The sequence below is a fragment of the Callorhinus ursinus genome, unplaced genomic scaffold (assembly GCF_003265705.2).
Source record: "Callorhinus ursinus isolate GAN/ISIS: 27379988/994484 unplaced genomic scaffold, GSC_fseal_2.0 scaffold9, whole genome shotgun sequence".
Lineage (NCBI taxonomy): Eukaryota > Metazoa > Chordata > Mammalia > Carnivora > Otariidae > Callorhinus > Callorhinus ursinus.
The window spans coordinates 947350-970555 of record NW_027397071.1 but is presented as its reverse complement, the minus strand read 5'-3'; the positions used below and the strand labels follow the sequence as shown (position 1 = coordinate 970555).

Genomic DNA, 23206 nt, shown 5'->3' with positions numbered 1-23206 from the left:
GAAAAAGAAGGGGTCTCTAGCGCCGACCTTTTGCTGTATTAGAAAGATCCCACTCCAATCCTGGTGCCACGCCTTTTGTTAAAATAGTAAGGCCTCGTTTCCTAGAACACTGGGTTTAGCTCTCATAGATTCTTAGACCTTTCCAGTTGTCTGACATTTGATACCGTGGGGCAGTGGGCTGCAGTGGGGTGGGGAGATATGCTGCTCCTAACAGAAACACAGACTCTCGAGGGCTTGACATTCTGTTACGTACACATAAGCAAATACTTATTGGGGTCTATCATGTACCAGGCACCATGCTAGGTGCCAAGTATACAAAGCTGAATAAGATACTCTCTGCACTCTTCAAGATCACAATTTAATGAGGAAAACTGCAAGCAGCAAGAGCATTTTGGGGAAAACGTTTTTGTATCAAGAAGGCCTTTTCATTTCCTTTGAATCAGACTTTGGGGGCAGTCCTGACTCTACTCCTTGCTCTTTGTATGACCTCAGACAGGCTTCCTACAGGTCTGGGCCCCAGTTCCCTCATCTGGAGATGAGGCCAAAGGAAAACAAATTCCCCGCCCTTACAGCTCTGAGGTGAGGACTGAGCAGCACTGGAAGGAGGAACTGAATGGAATTTTGAATTGGAAAGAGGACCAGGGTGCCCTCAGGAGGGATAACTACAAAGGAAGCATGGCATGCACATGAATAAGGCATACTGAAAGGTGAAGTTAAAGAGAATAAGGTATGAACACCTCTGCCTGCTTCCTTCCTTAAACCCTTAGGTCTATTCTTAATTAGCAGCCACAGCAACCCATTAAAATGTATGTCAGATTCTAGTCACCCCTCTGCTCAAAACCCTCCAGTGGCTTTACATGTCATGTGGGAAAAATCCCAAGTCCTTACTAGGACCTGTAAGGCCCCTTTGATCTGCGTTCTCCAATCCAGCCTCCCTTTCTGGCCTCTTGCCCACACTGCCTCCCCTTTACCTTGCTCTGCCTGGGACACACTGGTCTCCTCACCAGTCCTCAACCCTTATCACCATCTAACATATTCTACTTAATTTATTTGCTCCTCCTCTAGAATGTAAGCACACAAGAGCAGAGAATTTTGTCTGTTTCATTCATCTCTAAATTTTAGAATGTGGATGGTTAGTAAACATATTTGTTGAATGAGTTTCCCCAGTTTACAGATAAGGAAGGTAAGATCCAAGAAGGAAAGTGAGTGAGGTCAAACGGTTCCTTAGAAGGAGAGTCTGGACCAGCAAGTACTTAGCTCTTCTATCTCTCTGCCATGGTAGACAGAATGATGGGCTGCAGAGGTGTCTACGTCCCACTGCCCAGAACCATGGCAGAAGGCACTGTGCAGATGTGATGAATTTAAGAATCTTGCAGTGGGGGTGATGATCCTTCCGATTGTTCACTTGACTTCTGACATCCCTTCCCGTGGCTTCTTCATTTGTTTGCTGATGTATTAATTCACTTAGCCAGCATTTACTGTATATATTGTTATATCCCTTTTAGCAAAGGAAAAAGGAAGGATATGAAAGGGGAACATTTACATCTTTATGTAATTTTTTTTAAAAAGCAGTGGGACTAAGTGTGTGCATATGTTTTACTTTAATTTGAGGATTTCCAGTATTTTTTAATTTTAAAAATAGAAACAAATATTTTCTGAGAGTTACTTTGAACCAGGCATTATGGCAGACACTGGACATAAAAGAAAATTCCTGAACTACACACACTTAGAGCTCAGTAGGGGTGATAAGTGAACAGAGTATTGCCCCACAGAAAGCAAGTGCCACCAGGGGGGAGTCAGGGCTTTGGTGGAGGCCCAGAGGGGGCAGCTAACCCTGCCTGGAGGACAGCATCAGTGGGGATGGGACGGCAAATAGAGAATCCCAAAACTAACATCTCAGTGGAGTGGTCAATCATTACCAAGGTTTGGGCCCTGTGGGCTTGCCTGTCCCTGGCCGTGTCTATTTTGCTAAACAGAGCCAGCTGTTCTGTGGATGCCCTTTCCCCCAGTTCTGGTGTCCGCCCCTGGTCCCTTCACTCACTGTGTCCCACGCCCTGGCATGACACAGCATTTTCAGACCTTTCTCAGAAATCTATTTAGAGCCAATATCCTGTGCGGTTCACGAGGAGTCAAGGCCAGGATGAGATAAGGGAGGGGCTTACGGCGAACACAGACAAAGCCAAGGGGTAAATATGCATGCTTTCATCTGCCTTCCCCAGACAGGATGCTTTCACACCACTTTCTATAATTCAAACAGTATGTTTCTCCTTAACATACTGTGAAGATGTGATGGCTATCTATATTCAAGCCACATGAGACATGTTCTTCTCCCAAGATGGGGTTAGCACCCCTCCCGGTGCTCCCTTGGTTGGCACGCTGTGCTCCCATATTTTACAGGGTCTTTCACACCCTATCCCATCTCTGGACTGTCTGCGTGCTCCATGGACCCCTCAGATCCTGCTAGAGCAGCAACCGGTCTTGCTTGAGACACTGGACATAAAAGAAAATTCCCGAACTACACACACTTAGAGCTCAGTAGGGATGACAACTGACAGGTGGGACATCCTCCCTTCCCCCCCCACCCCCGCACACAGAGGGTGCTTAATAAATAATCACTTCATTGAATTGAACAGTATACGATGTAGGTGCTAGTTTAGGCAAATTTTGAAACATCTGAAGCCACACTCATTTGGGAAGGCTGAAAAATGGTTCTCCATTTTAATTGATAATTGCGAAGCAAAAAAAATGTTCTGGCGATTCTCAAATAAATATTCACCAAAGACATCTCAGCCTGATTTGACAGGCTGAGCAGGGATGCAGGCTGAGTACGTAACAGAAACCATATTTGAGTTGCCCTCTTCTTTGCGGTTGTGTAGGAGAAAGAGCACAGGACAGGCAAGGGAAAAATGCTTTGAAAACTCTGAAGTGGGTTGCAGATGTTAGTTTTTGCTTTCCCACAACTGCAGCAGAAACTGCCCCTGCGCTCAGTCACTTGGAGACCAAAGTGGACATCAGTGTCGGGATGGGACTCAGGAATGGTACGGAGGAGTGGTGACTTGTTGCACAGAGCATTCAGCTGTCCTGGGCTTAGCCAGGGGCCAGATGGCTTTCCACGGCTGGAATTGCTAAGGGATGGTGAGGGGAGGACTTGGGCCTTGCTCTCACTGAATTGGTGATGCAGAGTATCCAGAAACCTTGGAACAATAACACCGTTCCGGTACCTACTTAAGGAAGTCAACTGTTGATTGATTTTTTTAAAATTAAAATCAGACAAGTGACAGTGACACATCCTAGTGCCATTTCATACCATTCCAGACTTCTCAGAAGCAGTGAATGCCAGTTTTGCCTTCTCCAGCAGAGATTCCTAGCCCTGGCTTTGCAACAATCCAAGGAGCCTGCAGTCTTCCAGGGGAATTGCAAAATACTCCTAAATATTCTAAAAATGAAATTAAATATTCATTTTATTTTAATTAACATATGCCGTACTTCTAGAAGATGTCGGGACTATGGAATGACATGGCCAACCATCATATGCGACAACTCTGAGATATGGCTGTGAATTCTCAGACTACGGTACTGATGGCCTGCCATCCCATGCGTCCAATGTCTGATTTTCTTCTTGGCCAGCTGTGAGGGTTAGCCAATACTTTTTCTCTCTGTGTGCCTGGGAAAATTTTATAGGTCCGGGATGGTCACATATTATTTCATAAAGCCTTCCTTAGTTTAGTAGGTTCTAGTAATTCTTGATCTTTCTCAAATAAGTACTGGTCAAGTATTCCCCAATAACAAAGTAACTAAGCATCCACATTTTCCGACTGTAATACAATCTCGGTATGAGGAAGCTATTTCCTGGTCTCCGGGATTTAGAAAGTAAACATGTAACAATTAGGAATGCTAGCATCAGGGTCCAGGAGGCAGATGTTCTGCACTTCTCCATCCCAAGAGCCTCACTTCAAATTTCTTGCTCTTTTCCTTTTTGCTTAAGTGTTCTTGCTGTGCTGCCTGGGAAGTTAGGTGTGTTGTTATAACACAATGAATTACGTCAGACAAAACCCAATTCGCTTTTCTTTTCCCTTCCGGTTCCACTATACCTGAGGCAAAACTCAACCATTCTCTTCCATGCTGTAGAATGACTATTGAAAAGGAAGGATGTAGAAAAAAGAAAACTTTCAGGGGATAGTGGGAAACAAATGCATTACGATTTACTTAACAGGGAATTGTAAGTAGGAGTTATGTCCAAGAACATGGAAATTGCTTATTTAAAATACTTTTTAAATTTTTTCTTTTCTTTGTTTTTCTTCTTTTCTCTCCCAGAAGAACTATAGAGGTGAGTTATCTATTTTTTTCTTCTGCTCCTTTTTTTATTGAAATATAATTCACATACAGTGTTACATTAGTTTCAGGTGTACGATATAATGATTCAGCAATTCTATACATTTCTCAGTGCTCAAGATAACTGTACTCTTTATCCCTTTTACCTACTTCACCCATCCCCCCATCTACCTCCCCTATGGCAACCACCAGTTTGTTCTCTGTATTTAAGAGTCTATTTTTTAAAAAGATTTTATTTACTTATTTGAGAGAGAGAGAGAGAGAGAGAGAGAGAGAGAGAGAGAGCACAAGCAGGGGGAGGGGCAGAGGAAGAAGGAGAAGCAGATTCCCCGCTGAGCAGGGAGCCCACCGCAGGGCTTGATCCCAGAACCCCGAGATCATGACCTGAGCTGAAGGCAGACGCTTAACTATCTGAGCCACCCAGGTGCCTCTAAGAGTCTATTTTTTATTTGTCTCTTTTTACTTTGTTCATTTGTTTTGTTTATGAAATCCCACCTATGTGTGAAATCATAGGTATTTTTCTTTCTCTGACTGACTCATTTCACTTAGCATCATACTCTCTAGGCCCATCCATGTTGTAGCAAATGGCAAGATTTCATTCTTTTTTATAGCTGAGTAATATTGTAATATTCAATTATATATATATATCTCCCATCTTCCTTATCCATTCATCTATGGATGGACATTTGGGTGCTTCCGTATCTTGGCTATTGTAAATAATGCTGCAGTAAACATAGGGGTGCACATATCTTTTTGAGTTAGTGTTTTCATTTTCTTTGGGAATTATTGGATCATATGGTATTTATATTTTTAATTTTTTGAGGACCCTCCATACTGTTTTCCACAGTAGCTGCACCAGTTTGCATTTCCACCCAACAGTGCATGAGGGTTCCTTTTTCTCCACATCCTCACCAACACTTGTTATTTCTTGCATTTTTGGTTCTTAGCCATTCTAACAGGTGTGAGGTGATAAACTATTGTGGTTTTAGTTTGCATTTCCCTGATGATGATGTTGAGCATCTTTTCATGTGTCTGTTGGCCATCTGGATGTCTTCTTTGGGAAAGTGTCTATTCAGGTCCTCTGTCCATTTTAATCAGATTATTTGGGTTTTTTTTTAGTGTTGAGTTGTATGAGTTCTCTATATATTTTGGATATTAACCCCTTATTTGATATATCATTTGCAAATATCTTTTCTCATTCAATAGGTTCCCTTTTTGTTTTGTGGGTCATTTCCTTCGCTTTGCAAAAGCTTTGTGTTTTGGTGTAGTCCCAATAGCTTAATTTTGCTTTTGTTTCCCTTGCCTTAGCTTTTCTATGGCTGTTTCTATGCCTGATGTCAAAGAAATTACTGCCTATGTTTTCTTCTATGAGTTTTGTGGCTTCAGGTCTCACATTTAGATCTTTAATTCATTTTGAGTTTATTTTTGTGTATATTGTGAGAAAGTGGTCCAGTTTCATTTTTTGCATGTAGCTGTCCAGTTTCCCCAGCACCATTTGTTGAAGAGACTGTCTTTTCGGCACTGTATATTCCTGCTTCCTTTGTTGTGGATTAATTGACCATGTAAGTGTGTGTTTATTTCTGAGCTCTCAGTTCTGTTCCATTGATCTCTATATCTACTTTTGTTCCAGTACCATTTTAAAAAGAATACATGCACATGCTAATGGAAAAAAATCAAAATGTAAAGAAAAATACAAAACAAAAGTAAATGTTCTGTTCTCCAATATCCCACGCCAAGTCTCCACGGCCAAAAGAAACACCCTCAGCCATTGGTTTTGCATCCCCCCTGAAGAAGTCTATGCATATTACAAAAATGTCACAAACAACCACATGCTGTCTTTTGGTACATGTCCTACAACTTGATGTTTTTCCCTTATTGTGTCTTAAACATCTTTACATATCAGTAAACATCTATACCTCAGTTTAAAAGAAAATTTCAAGCTTCATAGTTTTCCACTGAGTGAAAATATCATTATTTGTTTATACAATCTCTTTTTGGATTGTTTTTTCATCATTACTATTGCAAACAATACTTCAGTGAACACCTTTGTAAATATGTACTTGTGCACATAAGAAAATAAATCTAATATCTGCAGGGTAAACTTCTAAAAGTGGCATGGCTAATTCTGAGATTACATGTATTTACATCTTGATAATTATCTCCTAATTTAGCCTCCAACTTGTTTTTATTTTATTTTATTTTATTATGTTATGTTAGTCACCATACAATACATCATTAGTTTTTGATGTAGTGATCCACGATTCATTGTTTTCATATAACACCCAGTGCTCCATGCAGTACGTGCCCTCCTTAATACCCATCACCAGACTAACCTATCCCTCCACCCCCATCCCCTCTAAAACCCTCAGTTTTTTTCTCAGAGTCCATAGTCTCTCATGGTTCATCTCTCCCTCCAATTCCCCCCCCCTCATTTTTCCCTTCCTTCTCCTAATGTCCTCCATGTTATTCCTTATGTTCCACAAATAAGTGAAACCATATGATAATTGACTTTCTCTGCTTGACTTATTTCACTTAGCATAATCTCCTCCAGTCCCATCCATGTTGATGTAAAAGTTGGGTATTTATCCTTTCTGATGGCTGAGTAATATTCCCTTGTATACATGGACCACATCTTCTTTATCCATTCATCTGTTGAAGGGCATTTCAGCTCTTTCCACAGTTTAGCTATTGCGGACGTTGCTGCTATGAACATTGGGGTGCATATGGCCCTTCTTTTCCCTACATCTGTGTCTTCGGGGTAAATACCCAGGAGTACAATTGCTGGGTCATAGGGTAGCTCTAATTTTAATTTTTTGAGGCACCTCCACACTGTTTTCCAAAGTGGTTATACCAACCTGCATTTGCACCAACAGCATAAGAGGGCTCCCCTTTCTCCACAACCTCTCCAACATTTGTTGTTTCTTGCCTTGCCAATTTTTGCCATTCCAACCAGTGTAAGGTGGTATCTCAATGTGGTTTTGATTTGAATTTCCCTGATGGCTAATGATGATGAACATTTTTTCATGTGTCTGTTAGCCATTTGTATGTCTTCTTTGGAGAAGTATCTGTTCGTGTCTTCTGCCTATTTTTTGCCTTGCTTATTTGTTTTTTGGGTGTTGAGTTTGAGAAGTCTTTTCTAGATCTTGGATACCAGCCTTTTATCTGTAGTGTCATTTGCAATACAACTGTAGAAAGAGAAATTAGAGAAAGGATTCCATTTACAATAGCACCAAAAACCATAAGATACCTCAGAATAAACCCAACCAAAGAGGTAAAGGATCTATACTCTAGGAACAACAGAATGCTCATGAAAGAAATCAAAGAAGACACAAAAAGATGGAAAAACATTTCATGCTCATAGATCGGAAGAATAAACATTGTTAAAATGTCTATGCTACCCAGAGCAATCTATACTTTCAATGCCATCCCGATCAAAATTTCAATGACATTTTTCAAAGTGCTGGAACAAACAATCCTAAAATTTGTATGGAATCAGAAAAGACCCCGAATTGCCAAGGAAATGTTGAAAAAGAAATACAAAGCTGGGGGCATCACGTTGCCCAATTTCAAGCTATATTACAAATCACTGATCACCAAGACAGCATGGTACTGGCACAAAAACAGACATATAGACCAATGGAACAGAATAGACAGCCCAGATATAGACCCTCAACTCTATAGTCAAATAATCTTCGACAAAGCAGGAAAAAATATGCAATGGAAAAAAAGACAGTCTCTTCAATAAATGGTGCTGGAAAAATTGGATAGCCACATGCAGAAGAATGAAACTTGACCATTCTCTAACACCATACACAAAGATGAACTCAAAATGGATGAAAGACCTCAATGTGAGACAGGAATCCATCAAAATCCTAGAGGAGAACATAGGTAGTAACCTCTTCGACATTCGCCGCAGCAACTTCTTTCAAGATACATCTCCAAAGGCTAGTGAAACAAAAGCAAAAATGAACTTTTGGGACTTCATCAAGATAAAAAGCTTCTGCACAGCAAAGGAAACAGTCAACAAAACAAAGAGGCAACCCACAGAATGGGAGAAGATATTTGCAAATAGCCTCCAACTTGTTAACCAATGTATACATTCAGTAACAACGCATGAGAGTGTGTTTCTTAACTGTTCCCATCCCTGGAAATTTGTTATCTCTGGGTTCAAGGAAATACTTTTACTTTTTACTTTCAAAAACATCTGTACTATATAAACAGGATATAAGATGATGATTCCTTTTGTAATTAAAAAAGATTAAAGAGATTTAGAACACTTGTTTGTAACTGTTTGGGGGAATAAGATTCTACTTGCAAATTACAGCCCAGAATGTAAGACCATTCATCAAAAGAAGACCACAGGAGGGGGCAGTTAGAAACAGAGCTCCGATAAGGATAGGCTCACAGAGGGGAAGGGAATATGTCTTACTGGCTACCTCCGGCTGAGCGCTGGGGGAGGTAACCCTGTGGTAACAAGATGCAGAAGGCTAGAGATAGCTATAAATCTCTAACACTGTTACTATCTCCCCCATGAGATCATAGCCCTAGAATAAGAATTGATTTTTACAGGATACACCTACAATGTAAGGGACAATGGCACTCAGTTCTCCTCTCTTGTAACCTAAGGACAATACAATCTGCACTTCTCATTTTAAATTCTTCTAGAATACAGGGTGCTCAGTTCCTCTTTTTCTCACAGAGACTGAAAAACTTGGATCTATGCCTGCATGTAGACATTTTCTTTAGTATCCCACCCTCAGAATCATTACTGGAGAGAAGTTTTTCTGGGCAGGAATTCTTTGCAAAACAATATCCAGATTCAAGGGGGGGGGAAACTGAGTCACAAGTATGTAACGTCCTGTCTGGTCTGCTACAAAAGATATTTCTGTAACATCCAGAACCTCATATGCAATCAGTAAATGGGAAAATAATGTCAGCATAAAATGGAATTTGTGGAACTCAAACATGATTATCCTGGGTAGGGGCAGTGGGAATAGCAGGAGTACAACTATAACCTTCAGCATGAAAGGAAAAACTTTTAGTGTGCCCACTGCTAAGCAGTAGTTCTTTCCACTATATTTTAAGAAATTTAAAAATAGGTGCTTAATTGCTAATGGTAGTACAGAATTGTATAAACCCTGTGAAGTGGAATTTGACAATTCTAGCATTTACTCTTGGTTATGGGCTGAATTGTATCCCTTCCCAAATTCATATGTTAGAAGTCTTTTATGCTCAGTACTTCAAAATGTGATTGTATTTGCAGATAGGACCTTTAAAGAGGTAATTAAGGCAAAATGAGATTGTATGTGCTCACCCAGTTCCAATATAACTTGGTTTCCTCCTGTTTAGGATAAATATACAATAGGGAAGGGTGAGGAAGGGTGCTGACCAAATTGGAGACACCATTATGAACTCTATTTAGGAACTCTACTGTATGTAGATGTCTGTAACTTACATGATGTCTGTAAATTACATCAAATCGTTCAGCAAAAAGACAATTTCTTGTAGTTTTATAATTTTAGGTTTCACATTTTGATGTATAGTCTATATTGAATTAATTTTCAGTATCTGTGTGAGTTATGGATCAAAGTTAACTTCTTTGCATATGAATATAAAATTGTGCCAATACTATTTATGGGAAGACTATCTTTTCTGTTCTTAATTGCCTTTGCACCTTGGCCAAAAGTGAAGGGACCATACATGGGGCACCTGGGTGACTCAGTTGGTTAAGCAGCTGACTTGATTTCAGCTCAGGTCATGAGCTCAGAGTCCTGGGATCTAGCCCTGCTTTGGGCGGAGTCTGCTTGAGGATTCTCTCTCCCTCTCCCTCTGCCCCTCCCCCCTTTCCCTCCTTCCCTCCCTCTCTCTCTAAAATAAATAAATAAATCTTTAAAATAAAATCAATGGACCATATGTGTGTGGGTCTATCTCTGGCCTCTCTATTCTGTTCCATAGATCTATTTGTCTTCCTTGACTCTGATACCACAATGTCTTGATCACTATGGCTTTACAATATGTCTTGAAGTCAGATAATGGACGTTCTCCAACTTTGTCCTGCCTTTTCAAAGTGTTGCAATATTCTAGAGCCTTGTCATTTTCATATAAATTTTCAAATCATCATGTCAAATTATACAAAAATCCTATGGGTATTCTGATTGGGAAAGCACTGAATCTATCAATTTGGAGAGAACTCACATGTTGACAATATTGAAACTTCTGATCCAGGAATGCAATGTATTGCTCCATTTACTTAGGTCTTTTAAAGTTTCTCTCAGCAATATTTCATAATTTGCAGTATACAAATATTAAACATCTTTTGTCAGGTTTATCCCTAATTATTTCATATTTTTGATGCTATTATAAAGAGTATTTTAAAATTTCCAACTGTTGCTGGTATATAGAAATGCGATTGTATTTTGTGTATTGATCTTGTATCTTCCAAGCTTGCTAAACTCACTAATTAGTTCTGGTAGCTTTTTTGTAGCTTCCCTAGGATTTTCTACATAGACAATGTCATCCATGAATAAAGACAGTTTTACTTCTTCCTTCCCAATTGGACACAATTTATTTCTTTTTCTTCCTTCTGTACTGGCTAGAACCTCCAGTATAATGTTCAGTAGAAGTGGTAGAGCAGATTTCTTTGACTTATTCCTGATTTTGAAGGCAAAGCATTTAGTCTTTCACCATCAAACATGATATCAGCTATAGGTTTCTTTGTAGATGCTATGTATCAAGTTGAGAAAGTTTTCTTCTATTCTTAGTTTGCTGAGACTTTTTTCAAAAATCAAGACTGGATATAGGAATTTGTCAAATGCTTTTTCCTCCATCCATTGAGACGATCACAAGTAGATCATCTTTTAGTTTAAGTTTGTTTTCTATGAGTACTTTAAAGATGTTCTACACTAGCTTCTCACTTGCATAACATCTGACAAAACTCTGTGTCATTCTTACTTCTATAACAATGTGTAAAACGTCATGTCTCAGACTTCTAAGATTGTCGCTTTATCACTAGTTTTAAGTAATTTGATTATGATGTGCCTTAGGGTCATTTTCTTCATATTTCTTATGCTTGAAATCCATTGAGTTTCTCAGAACTATGGGTTTATATTTTTTACCAAGTCTGAAAATACTCCAGGCATTCGTTTTTCAAATATTTGGTATCTCCCCCCACCCTGCCTTTCCTTTCACAGCTCCAATTTCACACATATTTGGCTGCTTGAAGTTGTCCCATGGTTCAATAACACTTTCTTCTCTCTTGTTCCTTTTCTTCTTTTTAATCCTCTGTGCTTCAATTTGGATAGTTTCTATTTCTGTATCTCTACATTCACTCGTCTTTGCTTCCATGATGTCTCATCTGCTGTTAATCCCATCCAGTGTATTTTTCATTTTGGACATGTTTGTTGTCACCTGTAGAAGTTCAATTTAAAAAATTAAACTTCAATTAAAAAATCTTTCATATCTTTTTTAATATGTTTGATATTTCTTCTAGTTTTTTTGAACACATATCATAACAGTTTTACTGTCCTTATTTAGTAATGTTAGATCATTTGGGGTTATGTTTTAATTGTTTTTTTTTTCTCCTTATTGTGGGTTTTATTTTTCTGATTCTTGGCATGCCTGGTCATTTTTTATTAGATGCCCAACATTATGAATTTTATCTTATGAGATGGTGGATATTTTTATGTTCTTAAAAATATTATAAAACTCTGTCCTGGAATATGGCTAAATTATCTGAAAGCAGTTTGATAGCTTTGGGCCTTGCTTTCAGGTTGCATTTGGTGGGACCAGAACATATTTAGCCTAGGTTTAGTTTTTCCCCACTGCTGAGGAAGGAACCTTCTTATTACTAACCTCAGCCTCATGAGTCATGAGGTTTTCCACTCTGGTGGATGGGAATGGCCACTGTCCTGGCTCTGTATGAACCCTGGGACAACTTGTTCTTATCCTGTAAAGTGATTCGTTCTGTAGTTTCCCTACTCACATGCTTGCTCAATTATGGACTGAAACCATGAAGGGGGCCCACTGGTAGATCTCAGGTCTCTCTCTGCAATTTTCTCATCTCTGGTTCTCTATGATGAACACCCTAGCCACACTGGCTTACCTGGATGCCCAGCTCCATCTCCTCAAGTCAGAAAGACCCCCGAGTCCTTCTCTCTGTGTCACGGCTGGAAACTCTCTTCAGGCAGTAAGCTAGGCAATCCTAGGGCTCACCTAGTTTGTTTTCCACCACTCAGAGACCATTGACCTTCACTGCTTATTTCCAATCATCGTGAGAGCTATTATGTCATGTATTTGTCCAGGTTTTTATTTTTGGTAAATCTAGTCCCTGATACTCCATCTCGGCCAGAAGCAGAAGTCACACATTATTGTTTTTATGCATCTGAGGCAGCCTCCAGCTGATCTGCTTTCCTGGGCTTATCTCCCACTTCATAATTACTGGTTTTGTTAGTGCTCTAGTTACAAAGTTGAATATATTTTTCTCCATTTCCCTTTCATTTGAACATGTAATTTTATTGTATGCAGTATTTCTGAGGAGTAAGTATATTGTGGTAGAGCAGTTATAACCTGCACAATTTAAGAACCTATGCTATGATTAGCATATATTTTAAGCAAAAGTAGAGAATACATAAAGACGTGTTTTTACTAGCATTTTCAAAAATGAAACTAAATCTTTGAGAGTAAGTTTTATTTTGTGTAAATCATTGTATTTTTGCCTTTCCCACAGGCCCAGCACATTGATCCTCAAGACCATTTGTTGATATATGGGTAGTCCAGGAATATATTACTTTCATTCTTATGATTATGACTAGCTTTTATATGTTAACTGTCTCCTGCAAATTAGGTATTCTGCCAGGCACTTTATACAATATCAAATTCAGTCTTCACTGCTGCTCTATGATACAGAGATTTTGTCCCTCTTTATAGACAGGGAAATGGATTCAAGGAAGATGTATCTTGCTCAAGATCTGATACTGATTGAGATTCTAAACTCAGGTCTGTCTGATTCCAAAGCCCAAGCTCCTTGTACTGCTTTGTCCTCTGTTTCATGAAACATGACAAAGTTTAGTGGTTCTTTTCTCTATTAGGAACTGTCTTACTTCCTTTCATTCTCTTAAAGAAGGGAATTTTTAAAAAGCTGCTTTAGGACAAGACAGTCCAATGTGCAGCAGAATTGGTCGAGGAAGCATGCACCTTGAGTTTTCTGAATTTACTCATGGATCAGTTTTGAGTCCAGGGTGATTTCACATGACTTTATTATACCTGAAAACCAGGGAGAGATTATGTTCAATAAACACAAAAAACTAAAAATATGCCAGAATCCCTGTTTCCTTTTAAAACAACGTTATGGTTTCTGCCAGTAGAGATATACTTACCCCTCAAACACCACCCCAGTTCTTTCAGTCATGACAGGAAACGTTGTTCACTCAGAGACTCTTTCCAGAGGTATGCAAGGGCTTCCTTCTCTTAGAAAGGGCTTAAACTCAATGAAAAATGGAGTTTTGATCTCAAATAGTTTTCTTAATAATGTTGTGGTATGGGCTGAGCAGGCATATTCCCTGAAAGGGAGAGAATAAAATTATATTGACCTCACAATGGGGCATTTTACGGTCTCCCATATGTTGTTCCTCTGCAACGAGGAAAATAGACCTCATGTAACTTGGGGGTTGGGCTTGAGCATGCGGGGGGGCTATAAGCAGGGGCTGGTCAGTGGAGGAAGTCAAGGAACATGAGCTCAGATTGTCCTCACCAGGGGAAAAGAAGCCCGAATTCATGGACAGGGCCCAAAGTTTATCTGAATTGCCTTCCATTTCTGTCAAGGTTTAGCATCAGGTCACTGGTGCCTATCACTGTGGCAACGAGGGATTATTTTTATTAAGCATTTTGTGTTTGCCTAAGAGCTTTAAGTCATTAATCATTTAACTCTTGCTCCCCATGAGACTTTTGTGAAGTAAATGGGAAAGAAATAACACAATTCTTATTTCACAGATAGAGAAACTGAAGCATTTTTGTTTGCCACTATTACCCACTGAAAGAGTTAAAGCCATGCATTAGAATTTGGGAAAACAAGGCCAGGCATCTGATGAGCTTCTCTTTCACCACAGAAGTGAGGTTTTCTGTTTTTATACAAAATGAACTTGCATATTTTTCATTTTGGAAGCAACATGATCGATACTGAGGTGTACTGAAGAAAAAACCAGACTTCACTTCCTTTCATATAGTATGAAAGTTTTACTGAGTTCCCACAAACATTTTGAAATCCAAAAATGCATTTAAGTTTAAGTAGTAAAGATTGTAAGGCATTGCTAATCTTGAGTTTTCTAATAAGAAAGAGAATATAAGCAAACACATCCAGTGTCCTTGTGAATAGCCAACAGCAAGTTATAAAGGGACTTGGAGAGGATAGCATGGGGATTTTGCTGCCTGGAATGAATGTGGTGGGCTTCTTGGAGGAGGTGTGTTTTGAATTTTAATTAAAAAAGAAAGATTTCAGAGATGGTATGTCCTTCCAACCAGATGAATGGAAATATCTTTCCTGTTCCTTTAATGGAGTATAAACACCATCGAAAAATTGTCGAATATCACAAGAAGGAGTTGACCAAGAGGTCCACAGGGCACATTTCATAGTAATGGAGAGGAAATGAAGAGAAGTTTTCTGGCAGTGAGATCTTTCAGATCTATTAACAATGAGGTAGTTCAGGGGGCAGATGGGTTAGGGTGGGAAAGAGAAGGGTGTCAGTGGAAACCTTTTAAACCAGACTAGATAAAGCAGAGAAAGATCACTTTAGGACTCAGCATGCCCTCTGGTGGGGGTAGGGAATACAGTTAGGGCCAGGACTAACCTACCTCCTTTGGCATAAGACAGACCTTGGATTCAAATCCATGTAGAAACCATGACTAAACGTCTCTGGCTCCTCTTTTCTAAAATGGTATCAACAAGGCCTACCTTATACGTTGATGAGTGAAATTAAAAAAAAAAAATGTTTAAGTGTTTACACGGAGCATAACAGCAGAAACAAATTTGGGTTATATTGGGTCTAAAGCTTATACAATAGCGGAGGCCTTCTTTAAGAAAAAGAATACACAAGTCTGATTACAAAATTAGATAGTAAAGTGAATATTTGCTTAGAATAAGAAAAGAAGTCACAACAAATCACTTAAAAAAACCACAACAAACTGACAAATATCACAAACATCACAAAAATCCAGGAAAACATGTTTTAATTTATTAGCTACTTGAAATACCCGTTTTGTGTCTGTGTACACATACACATTACAGATATATATATGTGCTGTATATTCTGATGGCCTCTTCATTTAACAAAAATTCTATAATTATATAAAGAGAATGAGAACATATTTTAACTTTACTTTCACATGATTGATCAAAATTTATTTTTTATTGGGGAGCCTGGGTGGCTCAGTCATTAAGCGTCTGCCTTTGGCTCAGGTCATGATCCCAGGGTCCTGGAATCGAGCCCCACATCAGGCTCCCTGTTCCGTGGGAAGCCTGCTTCTCCCTCTCCCACTCCCCCTGCTTGTGTTCCCTCTCTCACTGTCTCTCTTTCTCTCTCTAATAAATAAAATCTTTTTTTAAAAATTGTTTTTTATTTTTGATAGTTTAGAAATTTTTTTTTCAGCATCATAACTTCCTTGTAATGTCATGCAAAATTTTATGATTGTTGTCAAATTTGGGAAAAGTTCTATCAAGGTTTTTCATGAAAGAGTTGTAAGATTTAGGTAAGTCTTTCATGGGTTAGCTTCTGACTCTGTACATTTCAATTTTTGTTTCTCCTCCTCTGTCTTCCTAATCTCGGGGCTGGGCATTATAGAATACACTCATATCCCAGCATGATACACTCTGGGTCTCCAGCTCACTAAGTGAACAGATGATGATAAGAGTGTTGAAATCCATTCCTACAACCCAGTGGCTAACATCAACTATACATGAAAGTGATGTGAACTACATAATACATCCCATGCCACTCAAGTTAAATGTATCTTCAACTCAACTCCAAAGCCACCCAAAGGGAGATGTGGCAAAGAGGAAGTCAGTCACCAGTTAACAAATTAGTGTTAAATAGTTTAATTTTGTAAACTTTACAAAAACATATAACCATGCCCACACATTGATAGAGCTCCTACCAGGGCCTTGGAAGGGTCTCATGGCATTAGCTTCATGGCCAATCACTTCTACATTCCCCGTGAGTGTGCTGAACAATTCTGTCCCCCATACTGGCAAGTATTACTCAAAGTGAGCAAGATGGTGGTGGGGATTTGGGGTTACAAATTCAGGAGACTCTGGAAGGCAACAACTTGTCCAAACACAGAGATGAGATATGTCTCATTCAGCAGTGGTGAATCCAAATTAAACTGAGTCTTGAGGATATGATGGTGGCATATCAGAAGGAAAAACTTTGTTCTTCCTGTATTTTGCTGGGTTCCCCCAACCCCCTCCAACATCAGCTGGTTACATTTGAGTCCACAACTCCTCTTTGAAATCGCTGTGATTTACCTGACTCTGAATTCTTTCATCTTTCAGAAAATCCCTTCTTGAAGCACCATGATCCCCTTAGAGCACTATGATACCTGGAGGTGGTAGAGGTAAGCTGGTAAGTTTGTCAAACCTGCCTCAAGTGGTCCTGGGATGAGATACTTTTGAGGCTGGTGAAAGCAGCAGTGGAGAAACAGGGGCCTAGCGGTATGGTGGTCATTCCAGAAATGTAACCCCTCAGAAACGTGCTACCCAGCCTCTCATAAGAAGGGTAAAACAAATAAAGCTGCTGCCTATTTGGAACATACGCTGGCTCCTTCCACATCTGCAGGACATTTAGCTCCTTGCATCTGGTAATGTTTGTGCAAATATAATTCCATATTCACTAATAATTCCTGGGGCTAAAGGCCCCCCCCCCGGGTAACCTTGTTAATATTCTCTCAAGGCCTGGTGTGAACGCCTCATAGCATTTTGATTAGAATTCAATCTTGTGTTTTTTTCCCTCTCTGTCTCTTTCTCCCTCTCTCCTCTCATGCTTTTCTGGCCCCCGGTTTCCTGGCCACCCACATCAGGAGACATTCTCCCTCCCTCCACTCTCCATTCTCAGTTTCAAGGAATTTCCTTGTGTCAAAGGCAAAGTGTGATTGACATATTTTTCCCCTCTTAAGAGCAGTCATCTTGGTGTTTGATTTAACCATCTCCTTATGGGGCTCATACAATCATTACCTGGGTGAAAAAGAGACCTCCTGCTCACCCTCATGCTCAGACCCACGTAGCTCAGTATTTTTCTAGACTTTTAAATTGCTGCTCTCCTTCCTCTTTTTTTCCACCCTTTTCTTTCTTTTTTGGTTGGCACTAGCAAATGATTCCCTGGTGTGTTGTACCCTGAGCCTTAAAGGATTTTAGCTATCCACAAATAGGTAGACCAGCTGCCTCCTGCCAGTGCCCTCTGCCTGCCAAGAAAAGCATTTGCTGTTCTTTAGATCTGGGGGAAAGAATGGATACAGAACGAGCTGTCTAGTTTTGAATTCACCAACTTTAGGCAGGTTGTGTTCCTTTGGTTCCTTAGTCTTCCAGCTTATTTGTCTCTCAGGAGAAGAAAATAGAAAACAAAAACAAAAGCAAATTAGCCATAGCATGAAGAATTGTATTTAAACCCAAGAGGAATTTCTTGGCAGTGAAGTTCTTAATGTTGGAGTGATTCTGGAATGCATGTACTGTCTCTCAGGCTGCCTTATCATCAAATTACTATGGGTTCTAAGAGTTTCTGCCTGAAGGGGATGAACTAGATGACCTTGGAAGGTCACTTGCAGCTTTTCAATTCAACAGCAGTCCCCGTCTTTTCTGTGAAGGGCCACACTTCTCATAGTATTGGAGCAGACTCTATCTTTTTTTAAAATTTTTTTATTGTTATGTTAATCACCATATATTACATAATTTGTTTTTGTGTAGTGTTCCATGATTCATTGTTTGCTCATAACACCCAGTGCTCCATGCAGAATGTGCCCTCTTTAATACCCATCACCAGGCTAACCCATCCCCCCACCCTCCTCCCCTCCAGAAACCTCAGTTTGTTTTTCAGAGTCCATCATCTCTCCTGGTTCGTCTCCCCCTCTGACTTACTCCCCTTCATTCTTCCTCTCCTGCTATCTTCTTCTTTTTCTTTTTTCTTAAAATATGTTGCGTTATTTGTTTCAGAAGTACAGATCTGTGATTCAACAGTCTTGCACAATTCACAGCGCTCACCGTAGCACATACCCTCCCCAATGTCTATCACCCAGCCACCCCATCCCTCCCACCCCCAACCACTCCAGTAACACTCAGTTTGTTTCCTGAGATTAAGAATTCCTCATATCAGTGAGGTCATATGATACATGTCTTTCTCTGATTGACTTATTTCACTCAGCATAACACCCTCCAGTTCCATCCACATCCTTGCAAATGGCAAGATCTCATTCATTTTGATGGCTGCATAATATTCCATTGTGGAGCAGACTCTATCTTAAGGGAGTTGCTCATGCCTCTCTAGAGTAGCCTGAATCACATCTCCTACCAATGATTATGATAAGCTGCCTACTTACAGCTCCCAATTGCACGCAGCTCTGTTGTCATGCAATAATTGCATTCTTAAGTAACCTCCTTGCCCCAATCCCATTGTTTCAGAAGGAAACGAAGTGCTAGAAGATAGAGCCTTGGATTGGCAGTAACAAAGTCGATTTTTTTTCCTGCAGGAATTTCAGTGGTAAAGATAGTTTTAATAAAAAACTATCTGTATATAGCTACACTATCTTAACTCATTGTGCAAAGCATTCAGTATGACATTTCACTTTTAATCAGGAGTAATGGTCTGTGTGTAGCAATTACTAAAAGCACTCTTATTAGCATAGCATGACATAAGTACTTGCTTGTTGTAATTATCATCCGTGTTATGATAAACAAAGCATAATGCCAACCAAGCAAAGCAGGCATATGATCTTACGTTGAGAGTAGCAGTAGTATGTGTACTATACATTGTGCTTTGATTGACATTATATCTCATTGCTTTAGGAAAACGTGGCTGTAGAGGAAATGCCAGTGCTCCCCATTATATAAACACTCATAAGAATCCATGTCAGTCCATGGTCCTCCCAGACCAGTATCCAAGTCTGAAAGTAGAATGATGGGATTATATGTGGAAAGTCATGATTACCCTAAAAAACACTGGCTCAAAAAGGTTAGGATGGCCTCTAAGGCATTTGTAGGTTACAATTTCCTATTAGAGTCCCAAGAGCCACTCATTGAAGTCAGGACCCACAATAACTCATGTGGTCCATAATGTCTCTCAGTCTTTTCTGTACCCAATTTATATTTTTGTCCGGTATGAAAGGAGTGGTACTTCCTTTTATGTGTGGTATATCTGCTTCTTTCAAACTCAAGTTTCACCAAGTCTGATATTCCAGAATTTGGTTAAAGAGTCTATGGTTCTCCATTTCTTTATCCCTCCATGACTTGGAAAACTTTAATCAGATTTTTGTTGCACTCTCCACCCATCCACCCATTCCCTCCACCACTACTTTCATCTTTCCAGATGAATAAATAGAAGTTTTCAAAGCTTGTCCTCATGTAGAATCCCTTCCTCTCATCCTAAATGTTGTAGTTGATGATGTCCGGAAAATTCTTTCATACCTAAATGACAGTGACTGGCATTGCGTATCTCAACGTATGTTGTTTAGGCTGGGATTTTTTTTTTTAAGATTTATTTATTTTAGAGAGAGAGAGAGAGTGAGTGAGCAGGAGGAGGGGAGAGGGAGAGAAGAGAGAGAATCTTCAAGAAGGCTCCCTTGAGCACAGAGCCTGACTCGATCCCAGGACCCTGAGATCATGCTGTGAGCCGAAATCAAGAGTCAGATACTTAGCTGACTGAGCCACCGAGGCACCGCAGGATTTTTTTTTTCTTCAGAAGAATAGGTATAATACATCCACATCTTCTTTTTCAGTTTTTCTGCAATTTTTCTGTGTTGAAGGTAATGAGACCAACTTTATTAGATAATTACCATTAATAAGTTTAATACTAATGTCAGAAATTTCTAATTTTTTGAGCAGTGGGAATAATTTTTCAAATGAAAAGTTATCTGGAATGCAAAAAATATGAATATGTTGTAAGCTATGTGATATTTGGGGAGTAAAGCCTAGCCCCTTTGGCCTCCCTCTGGTCTCTGAGGTACTCCACAAAATAGAGAGTTCCTCAAAAACATACTTTGAAAATCACCAAGCTGGGTGCCTGGGTGGCTCAGTCGTTAAGCGTCTGCCTTTGGCTCAGGTCGTGGTCCCAGGGTTTGGGATTGAGCCTCTCATCAGACTCCCTACTCAGCTGGGAGTCTGCTTCTCCCTCTCCCACTCCCCCTGCTTGTTCCGTCTCTCGCTCTTGCTGTCTCTCTTTCAAATAAATATATAAAATATTATTTTAAAAAATTACCAAGCTTACCGAAGTGAGCACCAACCACTGTTTACTTTATTTATTTATTTTTTAAAGATTTTATTTATTTATCAGAGAAAGAGAGAATACAAGCAGGGGGAGTGGCAGGCAGAGGGGAGAAGCAGGCTCCCAGCAGAGCAAGGAGCCCCATGAGGGACTTGATCCCAGGACCCTGGGATTATGATCTCAGCTGAAGGCAGATGCCTAACCGACTGAGCCACCCAGGAGTCCCCCACTGTTTACTTTAAAAAGCTGGGATTTACAGGGCGCTTGGATGGCTCAGGGGTTAAGCGTCTGCCTTTGGCTCAGGTCATGATCCCAGGGTCCTGGGATTGAGCCCCACATCGGGCTCCCTGCTCTGCAGTAAGCCTGCTTCTTCCTCTCCCTCTGCCTGCCGCTCCCCCTGCTTGTGCTCACTCTCTCTCTGTCAATTAAATTTTTAAAAAACCTTTAAAAAAGCTGGAATTTAGTTTAAAATGCAGGCATCCACAGTTTCTTAACCAATTCTTTCTTTACAGAACATATGGTTTTGAAATGCATCCTTTATTTCGGGTCATTCAAATGTGCTTCAGGCTCTCCTGTCCATGGTTGTAAATGCGGTCACATACAGAGTTCAGCACGAAGTTCACCCTCACCTGCACAGCAGCAGTCCCAGCCTGCTTCTGTTCCTACCCTTTCATGTTTCTCAGGGAGTCTCTCAAAGGGGTCTTGCTTGTGTCCCCCTCATCAGTAAGGACCACTTTGATCCAGGGTCTCTGAGTGTAAAGGGGCTCTGCTGCTCCAGAAAGCTCCATGCGCTTCTGCACAGCCAGTGCTGTCTCGGGTCACTGCTGCCATCAGCCAACACAGCCTGTGGGTGCTGCTCTCCCCTCTGCCCAGGAGTGGACACAGACCCTTTCCTGAAGGCCTCACAGCACAGCCAAGAACAGATTGTAAAGCTTAATGTCACTTTTTTGGTACAGCCCCAGCTATCACGAAAAGGGAACATACACCCAAATCATCCTTCAGCAGGCAGCTAGCCATCCTTATGCAGTCTGCTACAGGCCACACTTCTGCCCTGATACTGCAGGAAAAACTTTCCACCCAATATCCATTCTCTCCTTGTTTTGATACAGAAAAACAATTTTATTTGAGATGGTGATGAGCCATGTTAAACAGATACCTTTCCCAGCCTTTCTTGCAGCTAGGTATGGTCACAAGAGTGAGTTCTGGCTAAACCAATAGAAGTGGACTTCTGGGAAGGCTCCTTGCAGGGGCTGGTAAAACTGGGAGATGCTTTCCTTTTCCCTTCCTGCTGGCTGAAATGAGTATGTGATGACATGCACTATGGCAACCATATTGGAACATGAGGTGGTCTTGAGGCTGGAAGCCAAATGCTGAGGACGGTAGAGCAGAAGGAATGTGGAGTCACTGATTACTTGGGGAAGTCACTGTAGTATCCTTGGAAGAATCATTTCTGGACTTGTTTATGTGTGTTTGAGTGTTCTGTAATCTGTAGGCAAACCTAATCATGGCACAGCAGCGATGAGCCTGCTTTCCTCCCTTGCTATTGGGCGTGCTTGACTCCTGACCTGGTTGCATACAACAGAGTCTGGCTCCTAGCCATTATGTGGGAAAGCCCTTTAGCATGGCTGGCCTCCCCAGAGCCTCTTCCCAAGAGAACCAGATCCCAGAAAGAAGTCATTCTCTCCTTACCCACAGTCTAGGACCCAACTGCCAATTTTTCATCTCCTCACCCGGAAGTCTTTTCAGAATAATTGAGGATTATACTTATTATTCCTTCAGACCCTCTTATTCTGCCCACGGGGGTGTGGCCTCACCTGCCGCTGCCAATAGTAAGCACATCTGGCCCAGTTTCAGCCATGGCTCAGTTCCTTTATCTGATAAATGGGAAAAACTTTAAACAAACATAAACCACAAATGGTTTTAAAATATACTCTTAGGTATTAGTTTTGGAATCCCTACCAGAGTGCTTCTTAAATTTTTTTTGGCTCATCTTGTTTTTGGCTCATCTTGCCCATATGTGCATCTTCTTAGATATAGAGCAACACATGGATATTAACCCAGAAATGCACACACAGACTGTTGCATTTACACACACGCGCACACAGAGATTTTTATGTAGACTACCACATTGCTATGTATATCCGTTAGCATATATCTTGGCACACTGATACGCAAGTTCAAAGGAATTTGGATTGAAGTTTAGTTAATAGCAAATATATGGGATGGGATAGATATAGCAGTTAAAAAGACCAGGCAGGTAGATTCGAAATGAGCAAAGTAAACTCCATGGTACTCATTTTTAATGGCATTGCAGTAATGTAAATTTTCTGTGTGTTCCAGGGATAAGCCTAATGAGAGACTGATTAGAGAGATAGGCCCGATGGACAGCCCAGTACCGTTGCTGAGCTGGTCTGTGTTGA

At 40.4% G+C, this 23206-nt stretch overlaps 1 long non-coding RNA gene across 5 annotated transcripts in view; it reads left to right on the top strand.

Moving 5' to 3' along the window:
* The window catches only part of LOC141373391 (uncharacterized), an 80534-nt gene that overhangs the window by 8697 nt on the left and 48631 nt on the right, over positions 1 to 23206 (top strand). For 3 of the 5 annotated variants that reach the window (XR_012379297.1, XR_012379294.1, XR_012379293.1), the window contains exon 2: positions 16874 to 16943. This is a non-coding gene — a long non-coding RNA (uncharacterized lncRNA). The remainder of the gene's footprint in view (positions 1 to 16873; positions 16944 to 23206) is intronic. The other 2 variants (XR_012379296.1, XR_012379295.1) reach the window with 1 other exon arrangement.